The sequence below is a fragment of the Anabrus simplex genome, chromosome 1 (assembly GCF_040414725.1).
Source record: "Anabrus simplex isolate iqAnaSimp1 chromosome 1, ASM4041472v1, whole genome shotgun sequence".
In the NCBI taxonomy this organism is placed as follows: Eukaryota; Metazoa; Arthropoda; class Insecta; order Orthoptera; family Tettigoniidae; genus Anabrus; species Anabrus simplex.
This window is the reverse complement of record NC_090265.1, coordinates 254,924,695-254,944,185: the sequence shown is the minus strand read 5'-3', so window position 1 is coordinate 254,944,185 and position 19,491 is coordinate 254,924,695. Positions and strand designations below refer to the sequence as shown.

At 40.5% G+C, this 19,491-nt stretch overlaps 1 protein-coding gene and 1 pseudogene across 1 annotated transcript in view; one reads left to right on the top strand and one right to left on the bottom strand.

The window, feature by feature from the left end:
* Positions 1-19,491, top strand: part of CAH1 (carbonic anhydrase 1) — a 334,335-nt gene that overhangs the window by 165,608 nt on the left and 149,236 nt on the right. The gene's annotated exons all lie outside the window — the stretch shown is intronic.
* On the bottom strand, positions 18,658-18,776 carry LOC136859365 (5S ribosomal RNA; annotated as a pseudogene).

Here is a 19,491-nt window from a genome sequence, read left to right as displayed (position 1 = left end):
TCAACTCGTACCTTGAGAATTTTAAAACAATGAATTTCTTATGGAAGCTGCTTAACCGAGTTGATAAAGGCATGCTCAGTTCATCCGGAAGGACTTAAGTTCAATTCCCCGTCATAAATTTGAAAATCCATAAACGTGATATCTGATTCTAAGGAGGCACTTGGTACCAGATCAGTTCTTGGGAGCAAAGGTGTCCGAACATGAGAGCTAACTACTATATCCCACTCAGTGCAGATTTTACGAATTTGCCTTCCGCTGCTCCAGGGCTTTCATGGCCTGTACAGAGATGCTTTGCTAGGATTGCTTTTCCTCCTATTGAACAGATGCCATTGAATCTAATAAATAAATAAATAAATAAATAAATAAATAAATAAATAAATAAATAAATAAATAAATAAATAAATAAATAATAATGCACCTGAATTAAGAACCGGATTTCTGGTGTTTTATTAATTTATGCACGTGCATACAGTATATTACAATTGGCTTTACGTCGCACCGACACAGACAGGTCTTATGACGACGAAGGGATAGGAAAGGGCTAGGAGGGGAAGGAAGCGGCCATGGGATTAATTAAGGTACAGTCCCAGCATTTAGTTGGTATGAAAATGGGAAACCACGGAAAATCATCTTCAGGGCTGCCGACAGTAGGGTTCGAACCCAATATCTCCCGAATGCAAGCTCACAGCTGACATACATACATACATACATACATACATACATACATACATACATACATTCGAGTGATAGCTTCACTTACTTCCCACAAAGGAGGCTCCTGTTTGAATCCAGACCAACGAGACGTCCTTCTGATAAGTATCCCTGCATAGTATATAAAAATGAAATGACGTTTGTCTGTCTTCCAAAACATTTAAATGGCTAGGTGGAATGTCATGATATTTTTCCACAAACATTCTCGGAGGCACTGACTGTGTTTTATATTATTTGCGAAATTATTTGTGATGATTATTATTGTTTAAAGGAGCCTAACATCTAGCTCATCGGCCCCAACTGTTCGTGATAATTCGCGTAATAGCTTACTCCCGGACCAAGTACCGCGGTTACGTGAGCATAGCAATGGCATACTGAAACTTTATTGATATGAATACGATAGCCGACATACTCAGCGTACTGGCCTTCGGTTCAGAGGGTCCCGGGTTCGATTCCCAGCCGGGTCGGGGATTTTAATCACTTCTGATTAATACTTCTTGCTCGGGGTCTGGGTGTATATTTCTGTACCAACACTTTCCTAATCATATTCAGACAACATACCACACTACCAACCACCACAGAAACACGTAAGTGTTTACATCCCTCGATATAGGGTTGGCGTCAGGAAGGGCATCTGGCCGTAAAACAGGGCCAAATGACAGGAAAAGAAGAAGACGATAGCCGACATACTGATAATCGGTGGATTGCCGAGCGTGGTGAAAGTACGTCAGCCTATGTAGAGGTTCCCCTCATCACATTATCCTTAGTAAACTGTTTCTACTCATTGACCTCAGATGTCGAACAGTGCAACATCAGGAACACTAGTAACTTCAAACCTACTCAAAAGACTGGGAGAAGTGAAATTAAAATAATACCAACCTGCATACCTGTAGGATTTAAATTAACCCCAATTTAAAGCGTTACAAAAAGCGTTTGGCTTATATTTTGATACCCATATTGTAAATAAGTGGCTGTATGACTATCGGACGGATCTACCTTTAAATTCATTTTACAGACCGACTTTGCTGTGTGGGAGTGAAATCTGGATGGACTTAGAATATCTCATTCGTAAGTTAGAAGTAACAGACATAAAAGTAGTGAGAATGATTGCTGGTCCAAACAGGTGGGAACATTAGCAGGAGGGTACTCGCAATGAGAAGGTATAGGCTAAGTTAGAAATAGACTCGATGGATGAAGCTGAAGGCCTACGTATCAACCGGTTTCGGGGTGGGGAATGGTGGTCATCTTAGACCAGTGTAGGAGGATGTGGGTAGGTTACCTAAGAGAGTATTAATGGACTATGCCATGGAGGTAAAAGTAGATGGAGATCAAGGCGACAATGGTTAGACTCAGTTTTTAATTTTCTAATTATAAGAGGTATAGAACTAAACTATGGATGAATTCTGCTATGTTTTGTTCCGAGATATTGACTTAATAATACAATATTTCCTAAATTGTTTAAAAATCGTGTTATAGTTTAAAATGAGTTGGTGTCTCTTCATTTCTCTCTCAAATACACCTAAACTACTGGTTCAATTCAGTTGAAATTTGATATGAATATACCTCAGATTTTCAGTTCAAACAAAATAATATTCTAGTTTTTCTACAACTTTAGGTTAGAAATTCTAAATGGGCTAAGTGTCAAAATGATCACCTTGAGATGACAATGGTAAGTTTCAAACCTTCCATAGCTGGTGACTATATTACAAGGAAGAACCATGTGTGTACATATTAGGTAAAAGGACAGTATGATGTCGTGAGACCATTTGTACAAACACATTGAAAATAGAATAACAAAATGTTATTCTTCGTCGATGAAATTTACCATAGAAATATTTTTTTTTTTTGAGCTTCAGTGAGTTCATGGTCATCAGAAAGCCCTTCCAAGTAACACCTGCTATGTCATAGGCATTAAAATTTTTAAATACAACATTACAAACATACCAATCTTCCAACTCACTAAGTGAGTTATTGTACTTCACATAATTTTTTCTCTACTCGCATACACACCACTTCTGAAATCTTTAATTTCTTTTTTATGACACTTGAAAATATTTTATCAAAATAAGAAAAAATTTCCTCCGCTCCTCAATTTTTATACATTTGAAAGGTTTCAGATGCCTAGCACTAGCGATGACTGATATATCATCATCAGGGACTTCCACTTTCATGACTCCATCTCCAGAGTCACATACATGAATTCCAGTATGGAAACATCCACGCTGTCGAGAGGAAGTTGATACATGTTGGAGTGACTCAACTGAGGTAGCTGTAAAACCTTTCGTACCGTAAATCAGTTGCGATTGTGCAACTATCACTGCCTGGTCGAGTGGAAGCAATGGGATCATTTTTTTCAAATTCTGAAAGGCAGCCTCAGCCTTGCGACGATGAAGCTCTAGTTCACTTTTTGCTGAAGCTGTTTCGTGTTTATCCTTGATTTTCATTAGTTAGATACATTAAGATTGTCGCAAGTTATGCATGTGGTTTTCTAAATGCCAGATCAGGTTAGATAGATGTGGCAGAAAACCTGGCAGTAAAAATGTTATAGCTGGGCTGAGTAGCTCGGACAGTAGAGCACTGGCCTTCTAAGCTCGAGTTGACGGATTCGATTCCGGCTCACTCCGGTGGTACCTCGTATTTGAAGGTGCTCAAATACGTCGGTCTCCTGTCGATAGATTTAATGACACGTAAATAATTCCCGCGGGACAAAATTCCGGCGCCTCGGCGTCTTCGAAAACCGTAAAAGTTCTTAGTGGGACGTATTATTTATTATTATTATTATTATTATTATTATTATTATTATTATTATTATTATTATTATTATTATGTATGTAACCTATCTGTATGTTTTTCCAGAAATGCTCTCCAAAGCTGTGAATATTTAAATCAGAAATTAAATGTTGCGTTTAGTGTTTTGTGTCTGCTGTAATATTGGACTCCGTGAGGATAGTCCTAGTGTGTTCAACTTCCTCTCTGTTAGATGGCAAAAATATGAAATGGATTTCACCTTTTTTCGTGTCTTTACGTATTGTTATTCCTTATTTTTTTCTTCTTTACTAACGTTTCTATCCGTTTTGAAGTGAGACCGAAAGTTTTTTACGTGCTCGTCGGTGTTTTCCACTCTCATATGGAACAGTGATGTACAGTACAATACTTTGTCGCCGACTTGAAGACGTATTACCGTATGACGGCATCTTTGAACGTGCAACACATCAATTAAACCAAGGAGACAGCTTCCTTGGCTGTTAATGTCTTCTCATGAAAAATATGGAAGTCATGGCCTTCAGATTTAAAGTAACATGGCAGTCATAGCTACAGATAACTTGAAAACAAAATATCTTGTGATTTCTTTTATAGGTTTACTGTTAAGTTATATATCGACCTACCTTGGAAGTTCACAACAACAGCGATCATAATGAATATTGTTCATAATACGCTAAACATAATGCTTAAAATAACCTCTACTAACACGATTGTATGGCGGTTGTTTAGCATGTTTTTTTAATGTTTCCGTATGTATCATACTTTTCCCCAGCAACTCGTGCATTATGTTGCGTTTTTTTGTTTATATTTTGTTTTTGTATTGGTAACGTGCTCACCTATATCTTTCAGATTAATTTTAAAAGGACTGAAGTTATTTATCGTATGGCTTTTAGTAGCGGGAGAGTCTGTGAATATGTTCGGCTCATTTGGTCTTTCTATTTGACTCCCATGAGTGACCTGCGCTTTCTGGAAGTGGAATTATTATAAGGAGTTAGGGAGAGGGTGAAACCCGATGTTGGCACACAACCTACTCCTGTCGAATAACACAAAAAGGTTTGTTCAAGGCTTAACACACCATCCGACGGACGAATCACCATCAAAAGTTAATATGTCCTCACTCCATATGAACACTGCGGATAGGTTTGGAATTGAATCTAGGCTTTTAGCGCGCAATCTAGTGATTAGAAATTGTATACCACCATCTCTAATACCCTACCTACTAATGTTCTGTTGGTGAAAAGAATTGTTTCCACCAACGAAACTCTAACCGTGGTATCAGATCATATTGACCGGGCGAGTTGGCCGTGCGGGTAGGGGCGCGCAGCTGTGAGCTTGCATTCGGGAAGATGGTTTTCCGTGATTTACCATTTTTACGCTAGGCCCTATCTCTAAAACGGATATCGTGCTGGCCTTTGGTCACAGGGGTCCCGGGTTCGGTTCCCGGCAGGGTGGGGGAATTTGAACCATAATTGGTTAATTCCCCTGGCATGGAGACTGGGTGTATGTGCCGTCTTCATCATCATTTCATCCTTATTACGACGCGCAGGTCGCCTACGGGAATCAGATCAAAAGATCTGTACCAAGCCTCCCCGGAGGCCACATGACATTATTATTATTATTATTATTATTATTATTATTATTAGGAAAATGCTGGGACTGTACCTTAAGGCCACGGCTGCTTTCTCCCCACTCCTAGCCCTTTCCTATCAAATTGTCGCCATAAGACCTAACTGTGACGGTGCGACGTAAAGCAAATGGTAGCCTAATATATATATCATATTGACTTGAGCCCTTAACGATGATCGCCACCAGACGGGCTAACAAACTGAAATCAAATCAGAAACATCTATCTGAATGCGTGAAATTACAGAGCGGTGGAAAAACCACATAACCCATTTGAAAGTTCAAAGCACTATGAAGGTACACCAAACGTCTTGTATGAGGATCGCGATATCAACAGTCAGTAGACAACATAACCTATCTTCATTCAAACACGCTCTGGATGACAGAATGTCTGGAAAATGACAAAATTAACATATTGAAGGTGTTCAAATGAAAAGGTACGAAACGTCATTAAAACCAATCCGATTGAAATTCGGATACAACGCTTTGGGATAACTTAGTGAGAATATAGTGTCCGGCGTGGTGGCGGGAATTGCACGGGAGCTCTCACATGACGCAAGGTGATGCTCTCCGTCTATTTCGACGTCCGAGGTCCGATAGTCATTGAATTCCTCGAGCACGAAGAAACCATTAACACTGACGTGTACTGTGAGACACTCCGTAGCCTACGCAAGTCCATCAAGAGCATACGGCCTGGACTGCTCCACGATAACTCTCGTCAACACGTCACACAAAGTGTACTGGCCAAGTATCCGCCCTACTTCCCGGACATGTCTTCCTGCGACTTCCACCTGTTTGGTCCGCTTAAAAACATCTCAAAGGGAAGCGCTTCCACTTGGACGACGAACTGAAGAACAGCGTGAAGGACTGGCTCCTGTCACAGCCACAAAAATTCTAGAAGCAGGGAATACTTCTGCTCGTAAAACAGTGGAATAGTTATGCTTAGGCCTATGGTGATTACTTTTGAATAAATACGTCCATTATACCCACAGTGTCGTTTCGTACATTTTCATTTGAACACCCCTCGTAGTTTATATTACATCGTTGTTGCGGCTATAAAAGCCTCTATATGATAATATTTCAGCTTACAACTCTGGTCTGAAAGGTTCTGTCATTTAAGATTCAGTATTACACGAACTGTATCAACGATATTTCATTCTAAGTGATACATGTACTGCGGGTCAGTATTTCTCCCCTTAACATTGTCGTATAACGGTATTTCGAGGAGCAACGACGCTATACACACCATTAAAATATTGTGACCGATATTAGCGATAAAAACACAGGGAAATAATTCAGTAGTCCGATGTGGACTCGTGGTACGTTGTAAGAGAGAAAGAGAATCTCTTTAAATACATCAGGCACTAGCAAAGGCAAGTGCTTGTTTTTGGCGCACAGAATATTCTCACTACGTGCTAGTGCTACAAAGAACATTCAAGTGAACAATACTTCTTATGAAGCAGGTTCAGCAGGTGTGATAACGTTAAACGTCTGACTATGGCAGGAAGTCCTCACATGTTCAGAAACAATAACTAATCAACTTGAGCACAGTGACGATTGTGTAAGCGCACCTATTTTATATTCAACTGTGTTGTGTGTGCTATGGCCAATGAACGATGAGCGGAAGTACGAAATAACCTGTACCTCAACGTTCGTTCGTGTTACTAATGGCGGAGGTCAGGGTTTGTCTGAAGCATTCTGATGGCTGCCTTCATGCAGTGGCACCAAATTCCAAGAAATCATCCTATTTTGAGGTCGAGAAAGCACAATATCGTTGATAGCGCCACACAACGTCCCGCTCGCCGGGCAGCATTAGCTACTATTGAAAAACCTTATACACAGGAGAATGATATACCGTTCCTGTGAATGATGTGAAAATCGTTTACTTCCGATCTGTAGGATAATTTCACAAAGTTGTCATTGTCAGATTTCAGAAAATGACGAAAGCAGACTTTTAACTTACAGGCCCGGTTGTATAAAACTTTTGATCGGAGTTTAAACAGGAAAAATGGCTGCCAGTCAAGTTGAACTTCGATTTTCCGTTGTATAAACGCTAATCTAAGATCATCTCGTCTTGATCTAAGTTCAGATTTGACTGCCGAATATTCGTCGGTTAATCTCCTTGAACTTAGATCATTATCATTCACATTAAACATTGAACTAGACCTGAAGACTTGAGAAGTGTTTCCTTGTATCGTATCTGCGTAAGAATACCGTACCTTAATAATATCGAGGTGCGTTATAAATATATTGAATGCTAGTAGTTAAATAATATTGCTGAAGATCGCTCGATTTTTTCAGAAGTGAGGTTATGTGAATTTCATATAAACAATAGCCTACTACTATACCAACATGTTGTTACTTAGTTTTTATTATGTTTCAAGTTTACAAAACAAAGCATATATATATTTTCTTTAGCAGGGATGTCAGATTATTCCAACTTTTCGTCTGATGAAGAAGAGTTGATTTTACAACGAGCTCCTCGCGTCTTTCGGCACAGACGGAATCCGATTATTGAATTGTGTGAAATGTTCAAAATAAGATTTCGTTTACCGAAAGATGTTGTGGACCGACTGGAACTAAAGTTAAGGGACACACTACGAAAACCTAGTCAAATAAATTATCCCCTGTCACCCATGTGTATGTTCCTAACAACTCCTAGGTTTTATGCTACAGTAAGTTTTCAAATGGTTGTTGGAGAGCTCTTGAACATTGACAAGTCAACGGCTTTCTCTTTCAACTTTGATGTCACCATATAGGTTCTTTTATTTTCTATTATATGTTTGTACCTTGATAGTAAAATATCCACCAGATCGTTCTGTGTGAAGTTCCTTCCATGTTTGCTTCACGAGATTACAATATTATCTTCTCCTTCTTAGACAGTCAGGGCAATTTCGTATTTCATTTGTTGACAGTCACGGCCAGGTCAATCCCACTATTTAAGTATTATCCAACGGGCCGAGATATTTCGTATTTCATTTGTTTTGCGGTGTTGCCACGTCCAATTTTTTGAACTCCGATTACATTTGAACTACACATGTGTAAACCGAGTTCAGTTTTATACAACGCGATGAAGTCGTAATCTCAGTTCATTTTCAGAACTAAGTTCTTAATTGATCTCCAGTCAGATGTCTTTATACAACCGGGCCACAGTGAATTAAAAGTGAGTTTCTGCAATTATCCCAGAAGTTCATTCCATCTGAACTAAAGCTTTCCAGTCCCATTCAGAATGATTATTGCCATTATTACCAAATCCAAAACACAAAATTCCCTGCCAAGATGACTGCCACCCAGTTAAATGACCTGTTGATATTTGATGATGATGATTGTTGTTTAAAGGGGCCTAACATCGAAGGTCATCGGCCCGTTGATCTTTGAGAAAGCGTACCATATCCTAAACCGTTCTCATCATCTTTCTTGACCGTATCCGCTGCTTCTACTATCCAACAGTTCTTCACATGACCTCATGAGGCAAGAGAACCACGTTCCAGACTTTACTAGTAGTCGAGGACTGAAATTATTCGATGAGCTGGGAGAGGGTCCTGGCCTTGAGAGTGAGGGTCAGATACGCTGTCTATACTCCCTGGATTATTATTATTATTATTATTATTATTTCGTTATGCCTATTCATAAAGCGCGTTGGAACTTGTTGATTGGCTTGATGACATTCGCCTTCCTATTCTTTCACAATCATCTCTTCATGAACTCGCTACGTGATTGTTTACCCCCTTTGTGTAGGTGTAGCGTGTCTAATTCCTACCTGAATTCTTCGGGTTCGATTCCAGGCCAGTCCAGGGATTTTAATTCTAGACTACGGGCGGGAATGGGGTTGACTCGGTGCCGAGAGACCAACGAAGGAGCTATCTAACACAAGAGGCAGTGGACGCAGTCAAGAAAACCAAGCCATACGGTTGAGCATATCGTTACATTGACCAGGTGCGCTCCAATTCAATATCTACATAATTCAATATCTACATACTATTTAATTGTACAACAGTCGTCTTGGCAAGCGAAGGTCTTTAATGTCCTATATGCAACACGGTTTTGTGGACTATGTCGCTTCATTTTTTAAATGCAACTAATAATTACTCAGGCGCAAAGAATTTTGAAATGTCATATGCTCAATGTAGGAGAGGTTATTCATTCTGAAGCACAAAGACGTAAGTGAGGCGACTAAATTCTTTCCGTTGCACTTTATGTGCTCAGCTAGGTATACTTGGCGAGTGACTGTGTCGTGATCTGTCTACAGCAAACAGTTCAAGTCATGAGCCGATGGTGTCAGAGCGTGGGAGTGAGAATTAAAGTAATTGTTCTAACTCGATTATCGTTCATCACTTTTAATGAACTGTGCAGGTCTATATGTGACTTGGGAGCTATTTTTGTGTCCTGGTTCCAACAAGCGTGTGCAGTGTCTAGTTTACACGTAGGACTTAGCAACAGAATTTCATGTGACATTTCTATTCGTCACTAACAAAATTACTTCTTCGCATAGAGGCTTTTTGTTAATAAAATATTTGTTTTTATTTTGAATACAAATAAAATAAAAATAAAATAAGGCACCTTCTATGCTGCTTAGCATGTACCGAGAAACCCTACCAAGAGATTTGACTTCCTTCTCTTCTGGAGTAAACCTTTACTTCATATTCTCCCTCCTCAGCCAAGTACTCGACCTTGCTTTAGTGGAAATTGCCAGTTTGTGTTAGAGAATACGACCTGAATATGCATCAGCTGGAAGATGTGTGGTTTGCTACACTCACTCTAACTTCTCAGCTACGCTTGACGGTGCCGTAGTCCTCCTAGTACCCACCAATTCGTGAGGAACAACCCGTTCACAAACACATATTCCACAGGCACATTTAAATTATGGATCATCACATAATTTGCGATAAAAACACGTAGAATATTTCACTTTCAGTGAGTATAACAAAATAAGGAGCAGAGTTGCCAACTGATCCATCCTAAAATATTGTCTGCTTTCTATAACACAAGAAAGTTACGTATATGAACGCTGGCTACTACAACTTTTCGTGCGCAAAGTATGGTCGGAAAGTAAGCTACGCATTCAGTCTTTTATTATTATTATTATTATTATTATTATTATTATTATTATTATTATTATTATTATTATTATTATTATTATTACTTCGTTATGCCCATTCAGAGACCGCGTTGGAACTTGTTCAGTGACGTGATGACTTTTGACTTCCTATTCTTCCAAACTTTCTTCATGAACTCACTGTGTTACCTCCCCTGTTCTTCCGACCACTTTGTACCAGTCCTGCTGCCAGTTTTGACCAAAAATGTGTGTTTCTTTACTGACATCGTGAAGACTTTGAGATTTTTCATTATATCTTCCCCGATTTTCAATTCATTCAGGTCTCCTCTTGTTTCTTCCAACCGATTTTTTCTCCTGTTTAGGGAATATGATTAAATTATTATATGATAGTGGTTGCCCGCTAAGGGTACATGCTGTTTGAATACTGACCTAGGCTATATCTTCTATATTTTTGAAATGAAAAGCCACGCCTCTACGCTCTTATTCCACGTAAATGTGGAGATCTTGTAACTAAGATCATGGTATCGATAGCCAAGTAGAACTACAAGTTTTGTTAGTTGGTTTATTGACTGAATATTTGTTGTTCACGCACCTGTTGATCTAACACAGACTTTTGGGATAACGGTGGATTATTCTTTTCAGCGTAACAATAACCTTCAGGGCATGATTTCGTGACTGCGAGTTCTACTTCTCAATAGCGTTCACCAAATAAATACTGTAAATAAATAAATAAATAAATTGGTACATTCAGCTTATTAAACGCCGGGTCTGCTGAGACGATTGCTACCTAACCAGAGAGCCAGGAGATATTGGAGTTACACAGGGTCGGCGCGACGACCATCTCAGCCGTATTGCTTGGCTTCCGTGACCGAATTAACTGTGTATCATCTTACACAGCTGCTCAGTTGGCCTTACTACTATATGCCGCTCCAACCACCAGTCCAGAATTAACATTATTGGGATGGCCGGGAATCGTGCCCCCAGGTGAAAGATCGGCAATAACCGAAATCGAATCTGGGATGACGAAACCATGCCTTGACATTAACCTGGATGAAAACCTACTCTGGACTGCTCATGTTTCTAATGAAACGAGTATTCTCTTCTGTTCACTCTCTAAATACAAAGAATATATCCACGGTATCCCCTGCCTATCGTAAGAGGCGACAAAAATGGTTGACCGGGGGATAATCAATTTGAAACCATGAGATTATCTGTGATTAGTACCATCACGTGAGGAACACCATGGGTCTGTGATTGGTATAATTCGGAGAGGAGCACCATGGGTTTACATTACATGTGACCAAGCTCGATAGCTGCATTCGCTTAAGTGCGGCCAGTATCCAGTATTCGGGAGACAGTAGGTTCCGATCCCCACTGTCGGCAGCCCTGAAGATGGTCTTCCGTGGTTTTCCATATTCACACCAGGAAAATGCTGGGGCTGTACCTTACTCAAGGCCACGGCCGCTTCCTTCCCACTCCTAGCCCCTTCCTGTCCCATCGTCGCCATAAGACTTTCTGTGTCGGTGGGACGTAAAGCAACTTGCAAAAGAAACAAAAAAAAAACTGTGATTAATATCACCATATGAGGAACTCCATAGGTCTACGTTACCTGTGATTAGTACCACTATGTGAAGAATACTACGGGTTTGTGCGTTGCCTGTGATTAGTACCATTATATAGGAAACGCTATGGGTCTACAATACCTGTAATTAATACTTCTATGCGACGAACACCAGGAGTCTACGTTACCTGTTACAAATATATGAGGAACACAATGGATTTACCTTACCAGTGATTAGTACCATTATGAGGGGCCGATGATCTGGATTAGGACCCCTTTGGATAATAAGCATAATCTCAGAAAATAAGGTATTGTGAATTGATCAACTGATTGTTTTGGATCCATGTCCATTTTTCACCATCGTTTCTTTTAGATTCTAGTCGGTGGATTTTGAAGTTTTAATTATCGTTTCATTTCGCTACACCTCGAACCATTAGGACCCGATGACCTAGCTGTTAGGCCCCTTTAAACAATAAACATCATCATCATCATCATCATCATCATCTCTCTAAATCAGTAGAAATGCCTTTTTCCAGAGAAACTAAGAATAACAATTGTCGAAGCACTTGTTTTGCCTCATTTCATTTATTGCAATGTTCTGTACTGGGACGCAGGTGTGATCCTATAAAATCGACTATAGCGAGGACAGAACGCATCTGTACGCTACATATATGGAATCTAAGGTACTTCGGCCACGTATCGCCATCATTTACATGCGTATCTTGGCCACGTCTAAGCGTGCGACGTACTTACCACTCCCTCAGCATCCTTCATAAAATACTAAATACTTCACAACCCACCTACCTAAGAAATTCCTTCAATTACCTCTCCTCAGACCATGACAGATATACCCGAGCACGTAACACCTCTCTTCTTGCTCTGCAGATCCCTACTACTACTACTACTACTACTACTACTACTACTACTACTTTTACCAGCTGCGTTACAGTTTTCGCATCTCGTGAATAGAACAAAATTCCTGAGAATATCAGGGCTATAAAAAGTGGAAGTGCTCTAAAAGCAGCTGTTTGGGTTATTGTGTAATTGAATTTCTAATTACTACCCGTACTAATTATGGTATTTGTATTTTATATCCCACTAATGTAACTCGCTGACTCTTCTTAAATTCACGTACAATCATGATTCAAATAGGTGTGTTTATTTTGTTATATTTTAGTTTAATTATTTATAAACAATTTATTAATTACTTAATTGCTTATTTTATGTAGTTTATTAATTATCATTATTTCTATTTTACATTTGTGGACTGTATGGATGGATGCATTTGTATAATTACTGTCAAATTCATACTTAATCATAAATCAAATAACTTTATTTTCGTAACTTTTTCAGTTTAGTTAGGTATAAATAATTTAGTTATTAATTATTTTATAATTAATTATTTATTTCAAATTTGTTTTACGTCGCACCAACACAGATGGACCTTTTGGCGACGATAGGATACGAAAGGGCTAGGAGTGGGAAGGAAGCGGCCGTGGCCATAATTCAGGTACAGCCCCAGTATTTGCCTGGTGTGAAAATGGGAAACCACGGAAAACCATCTTTAGGGTTGCCAACAGTGGGGTTCGAACCCACTATCTCCCGAATACTGGATACTGGCCGCACTTAAGCGACTGCAGCTATCGAGCACGGTTTAATAATTTTAGTCAATATATAATTTTAATAGGTAGATACATATATAATCTAGAATAACTTTGTAACTAGTGCATTAAATTGGTTAGAAGAAAGAGAAAGCCACTTGGCCTTAATCTTGCCAGGATAAATAAACCACTAATCAATCAATCACATTGTACGAACTCATCTCCTCATCTGTAAGAATTTCATCGGATGGTCGACGAGGCTTATCAAGATTGTAACCCCGTAAATCGGCCTTAGTGATCGATCTGAGTCGCTTGCAATTATACTGTGGTACCACTTTCTGAGCTACTCCACACGAACTTTGTGATACACATCCTGTTGAGTATCTCGCGAATTTAAGGTTGCATAAAATAGCCGTTAACACTCTTTTGTTGTGAGAAGTTGTAAATTACATTCCCTCGGGGATTCCCGTAGATGGTTATCTCTGTCAGCGAACAGTTTGACATTGAGAATGAACGAACGGTAGGTCAGGTCGCTCTATTGCATATTTCATGAAGATAACCTTGGAATAATCGGTTAGTTCATGAAAAAGAGAAATGTGTGATTAGTGATTCAGTGTAAGATGAAGATTGAAAACTCATTGTCATACTGCAGTGGAAGGTCGCTTCTAAGAAGATATGTACACATCGGAAATCACGGTTTCCTTTTATATTCTTCGTCTTAGATTCTTCAAATTGATTGTCCATTATAGTAACAATGATACGTGTGTCGTGTCCTTTACGCTGATTCTATGCCCAATAGTTACACAATCAGCTGTTATAGGAAACACAGATGTTGTTGAAGAGGTGTTGAATTTAATTTATTAAAAACTATTTGTCACTGAGGCTCATAAGTCCGTTTATGTAGCGTTTACATTGCATACAATATACAATAATTTTATAACAAAAGAGAAACTTGAATTGCCAAGCGAGTTGACGGTGCGGTTTGGGTCGTGTAGCTGTGAGCTTTAATTCGGAAGATGGTGAGGTCAAATCAGTAGCCCTGCAGATGGTTTTTCCGTGGTTTCCCATTTTCACTTTGTACACATACACACCATTGTGGGGTATGTAAATAATTAAAGTTTCAATTCTCTGCGACAGGTAAAACAGCCACCAGAGTGCATTAGTGTTGTACGTGTTTAGTGTTGTTACCATGCCTGGTACAGTATATAAGGGACATATTCAGTGATCACTGTGGAGGACACGGAGATGTCGTACTCGTGTGTGATAATGGCCCGATGTTGCACTGCTCGGGAACGTGAGGGCAGGCATACTCGTCGTCAAGGTTCCGATCGACCAATGTCTGATCGCCGTATTGTGCACATTTTCACATCTGCGTCTGCCATGCGAGAATAAGTAATGGACTCCCTGCAGCATAGTGTTATCAGCACCTGACAGAGTTTAAAAGGAACCTCATTGTTGGCCGGCTGGTCGAATTGTGAAATATCCAGATTTGTGGGGCATTCGGAGCGAGCTAGCTACATGGTGTGAGTCGAACAGCTGAATGTTAGCACTCTGATTTTCTTTACTTGCCCCATTTTCAAACAAAGTAAATTGTAGTTATACCTTAACAAAGCTCTCCCCAAGGTCTAGGGGTAGAGAAACTGCCTCTTAACAGATTCCCGACCAGTCAGGGATTTATACCTGGATCTTGAAGGCTGGTTCGCGGTCCACTCGGCTTACGTGAGAACAATTGAGGAGCTATCTGAAGGTGAGATATCAACCCCGGTCTAGAAAGTAAAACATAACGATCGAGATGATTTGTCGCGCTAACCACGTGTCATCTGTGGGCTAAGCAGTGGTAGGCCAAGGCCCACCCGGGCTATGGTGCTGTAGGGTTTAGTGTAGTACTTTAATTAAAGCCATGGCAGCTTCCTCCCAAGTCCTAGCCCTTACTATCTTATCATCGTTGGAAACTTTCACGCTTTACAGGGACGTTGTAAAACTATTATAAGAAAGACATCAGAGTTCTGGAATGTTGGTATGATAGGGGATTCTGTAGAGTATTAGATTTACTATCACAGGTGCATATTCAAATCACCTTAAATGCCCGTCAGCGAAATGAACCCCCAACCTCGAGCATAGAGGGCGATTGTCTAATTACGCTGCGCAGTTGGTCTAAATGTATCTGATGCAGTAAAGCAAAGCAAAGTCACCTCCGTACAGGCCATGAAGGCCCTTGGAGGAGTGGAAGGTAAAGGCTTCCACCATTGTTAACCGCGGCACGTGGTGGGGTAGAGTGGTTAGCTCTACGCCCGGCCGCCTTTGTCCTCAAGAATTAACCTGGTGTAGGTTGAGTGAACCTCAGGGCCATATGCACCTCCGGAAGTGGAAATCTCGTTTCTTAAATTTTACGACTTCCTGACGGGGATTCGAACCCACGTCCTTCCGGGCAAATCGAGCACGCCTTTACCGCCTCGGCCAGGCAGCCCCTATCTGATACAGTAGCAGCTCTAAATTTATTATTCTAAGTACCTCCGTCGGCGGCCCCGCTTTCGATTCCCGGCTGGATCAGGGGTTTTTAATTGTAAATGATTAATATCCCTGGCCTGGGAACTGAGTGTTTGTGTCGTCCGTCGTTTCTTTCCTCACATTCGACACTTTACGCTTCCGCAATTACAATTACACGCAGGTTCATAACATATGGTACAAAGTAGTCACAAAAGATCTTTAGAAGTCGACGCCACGAACAAATAGCATTTTTATAAATAAAAAAGTACCACCGTGGTAATCACTTGACCTTCGAATATCTGTGATTGTGTTACTGCTGTCTGAAGAAGTTCAACAATGTTATCATGCTTGCTGGCTTCAAAACACTCACTCTGTTGTTGGTAAATCGTTAATTATGGTTATCTAATTCTATCGATGCCGTTGACTTCAGCGCCAACATTGTCGTTGACCTACAATAAGAGATAAGGGAACTCTATCGGCTTGAGGTCATGAACGAGCGTGGTGTGCGGCCCGCTTCACAAAACTCAGGATGCCTTTCCGGTCATAATAAACCACTGATACAATCTACAGTTAACACAGCCGCTTCCCACTCGGTTGAACAGGGCTCTATAACTGAATCCACCATGAATTTCAGATGGTCTGCAATGGTCAGTACTCAGTCTTAAATAATGGAATTGAGAAGTGGGTTTAAATATCAGTCTCGGCCATCCTAGAGTTGTTGTCCGTAGTTTTCGGAACAGTTCCATTGCAGTGGAATCCTGCATTGGTACCTAATTCTTATACCACGGACGCTTCCTTCCGATGATCTAAGTAAATAAGCCATTTATAATAAGCATCCCCCGCAGTTCTTTCGAGATTTCACACAGAAGAATGAGTGCTGTCTGCTGTCATCTTTTCCAACTGTATGTTAAAGCAAGCCAGGCTATTGTTACTGTCATCATAGCCACGAGGCCTCCAGTTCCATGTGGAATATGAACCAAACATCCCACGTGCATTGGCCGGGAATCGAATCATGGCCACCTTGGTGAGAACCCAGTTTCAGTGTCACTCGGCTGTGAAGTCCCCTAACTGTATGTTGATCGTATCTGATGTATTTCTTCAACATTACCTTCCTATTCTTGTATGGAGTCAGTAGAGCACCTTGATTCAGTATGAGACTTGGATGGAGTTTTAAGACCAGAAGTCCTTCCTGCCAGCAATGGTGAATCTAGCGAAAATTCCGGATTTCAGAACCTGGACACTCGGGTTGAGAATCGAATGACTAGACCGCATCGCCCATATTTCCCCTGTGACGATCCTATCTGATGAAAATGAAATGGCGTATGGCTTTTAGTGCCGGGAGTGTCTGAGGATAAGTTCAGCTCGGCAGATGTAGGTCTTCTGATTTGTCCCGTAGGTGACCTGCGCGTCGGGATGAGGATGAAATTATGAAGACGACACGTACACCCAGCCCCCGTGCCAGTGAAATTAACCAATTTGATTAAAATTCCAGACCCTGCCGGGTATCGAACCCGGGACCCTTGTGACTAAAGGAGCCGGACGTCCTATTTGATTACCTGTCTTTATGCTAATTTGGGCATGTAGCTATGTTGTTTGTACATTTGTAATAAACTGATGTTGAGTTGTGATTATTTACGTATCAATCCTTACATTTTCATCCAGTGATTGTGAAAAGATGACATCTTCTCATTTGCATGGTAGCCTTTTACCCAGAGGTGTCGGATTTGATCTCCGGCTCGTCCAGGGAGTTCAATTCTAGACCGAGAGCTGGAACAGGCTTCTTTCAGATTCGTGAGATAACTTATATGAGAGGCAGCACACCTTGTCACAACATCCAAGCAGTACGACTAAGACTCATTACGCTGATCATGACAGCAATAGTCTTGAACGACTATGAATTCTGGATGGAAAAAATATACCTTAAATAAAACTCGGATATGATTTGACAACCACGTTATATCACAAAGACATAATTATAATATTAATAATAATAATATATTTTATACGGAAATTTCCTTTATTATTCTCAATATTGTTCTTATAAATATTCTTTCAAATCTTGAGCCAACCCTGACTGCCGCTTGTCAGTACATAATTTATACAACATGTATTTTCTCCGACGTCGTAAATACCGCGATTTCAACAGTTTCGTTAGGCATAACTGATTTTGTTAGCTTTTACTGTTTCCTGTTGTTATATCACTGTTCTTTATCATGTGACCCTATAAATTCCTTTGCTCCTTCAAATAAGACCATTTGGAACCTATCATCAATATTTAGCCGCTTTCGGCAAAGATATTCGATGTCGACATTGTCCTTTATCAACCTGAACTCGATACCTCTTCCTGGGATAGGGTAGCGGTGTTTCAAACTCAGTGGGTGGCATTCTGTAAGTTCATATAGGCTGCTGTTGTGAGGGACTGGGGACAAGGTATAATTCGCGCAGTGCCTTAGCTGCTAGCCATCCAATGTTTGATACTGCACTGGATCCCAGGGAGGCACTTTCACCCAAACATCATATGGGATCAAGGAGGACATCCGGCTTTAAACCACTGGACAAAACTCAAACAACGAGAGAGTTAGATACGTGAGACGAGTCGTGTAGTTGTCAGCTTGTAATCCAGAGTAGGTGGATCTGTTTCCCACCTTTAACAGCCCTAAGATTGCTTTCTAAGTTTTCCCATTGTTATCCTAAGGATATACCTTATTGAAGGTAGTGGCCGTAACCTCACTTTTCCTAGCCCTTTGCCGTCCTAGCGTCGCCTAAAACCTGTATGTGTCAGTGTGGCATAATTTTTAAGTGCTATTTGTTCGGGGCGTCGACCTATGGAGATCTTTTGCCCCTAGAAGGAATTGAGCCAACGGCACGTGGTGTTCCCAAACGTTCGCCCATCCAAGTACTGACCACGCCCAATGTTGCTTAACTGCGGTGATTGGACGAGCACCGGTGTATTCAACATGGTATGGCCGTTGGCTAGTGTGACATGAAAACTGCTTGCAAAATGTATCGCCTCAGAAATCCTTGAGATGAACTGAATAAAGCTACTATTCAGATACACAATGAAATATTGAAGTACCTCACCCTGCCCACTTTACTAAATATTATTCGTCAACAACCGTCGTGTCATTTTGGATCATCTTCATTATTAAACATATAACAAATAACTGCAAGGTAAGAGGTATTTGTTTGTGTAATAAGTGATTCAAGTATAAAATTAATGAGTTAGCTGGAAACTTTTCCTTTACCCAGTATCGTATCGTCCCTGCTCAGTATATCATGATCACGATAAGACTGCCATAGCTGAAATACTTATGAAGTTCCCATCAGAGGACAGAAAAGTCCCTACGGAGTGCATTTCTTGCCATCTGAGGCAGTGATTCATTCAAATGAAAGAACTGAAAGTGGGTTAACACGGAAGTCCTCAGGGTGTTGTAGGTCAGTGTTTGAACTCGCCAAGGCTCTTAAGTAAAATGAACACCTGCCACAGTTCTTTATAACCTTATTACTACAGCTCGTGGGCATTCGTCCTTCTGCATAGTTTTGAAGAGATCACTCACTGATAGTTAAGAAGTGGAGGGATAGGTACGTATTTTACCTCCACTAGTCTCTCTAATGACTGTTGCCACAAAAATCATTGAATAGCAGCTGAGAGTTGGTTATGTAGTCCACTGTTAAACTAGAAGGTAGTT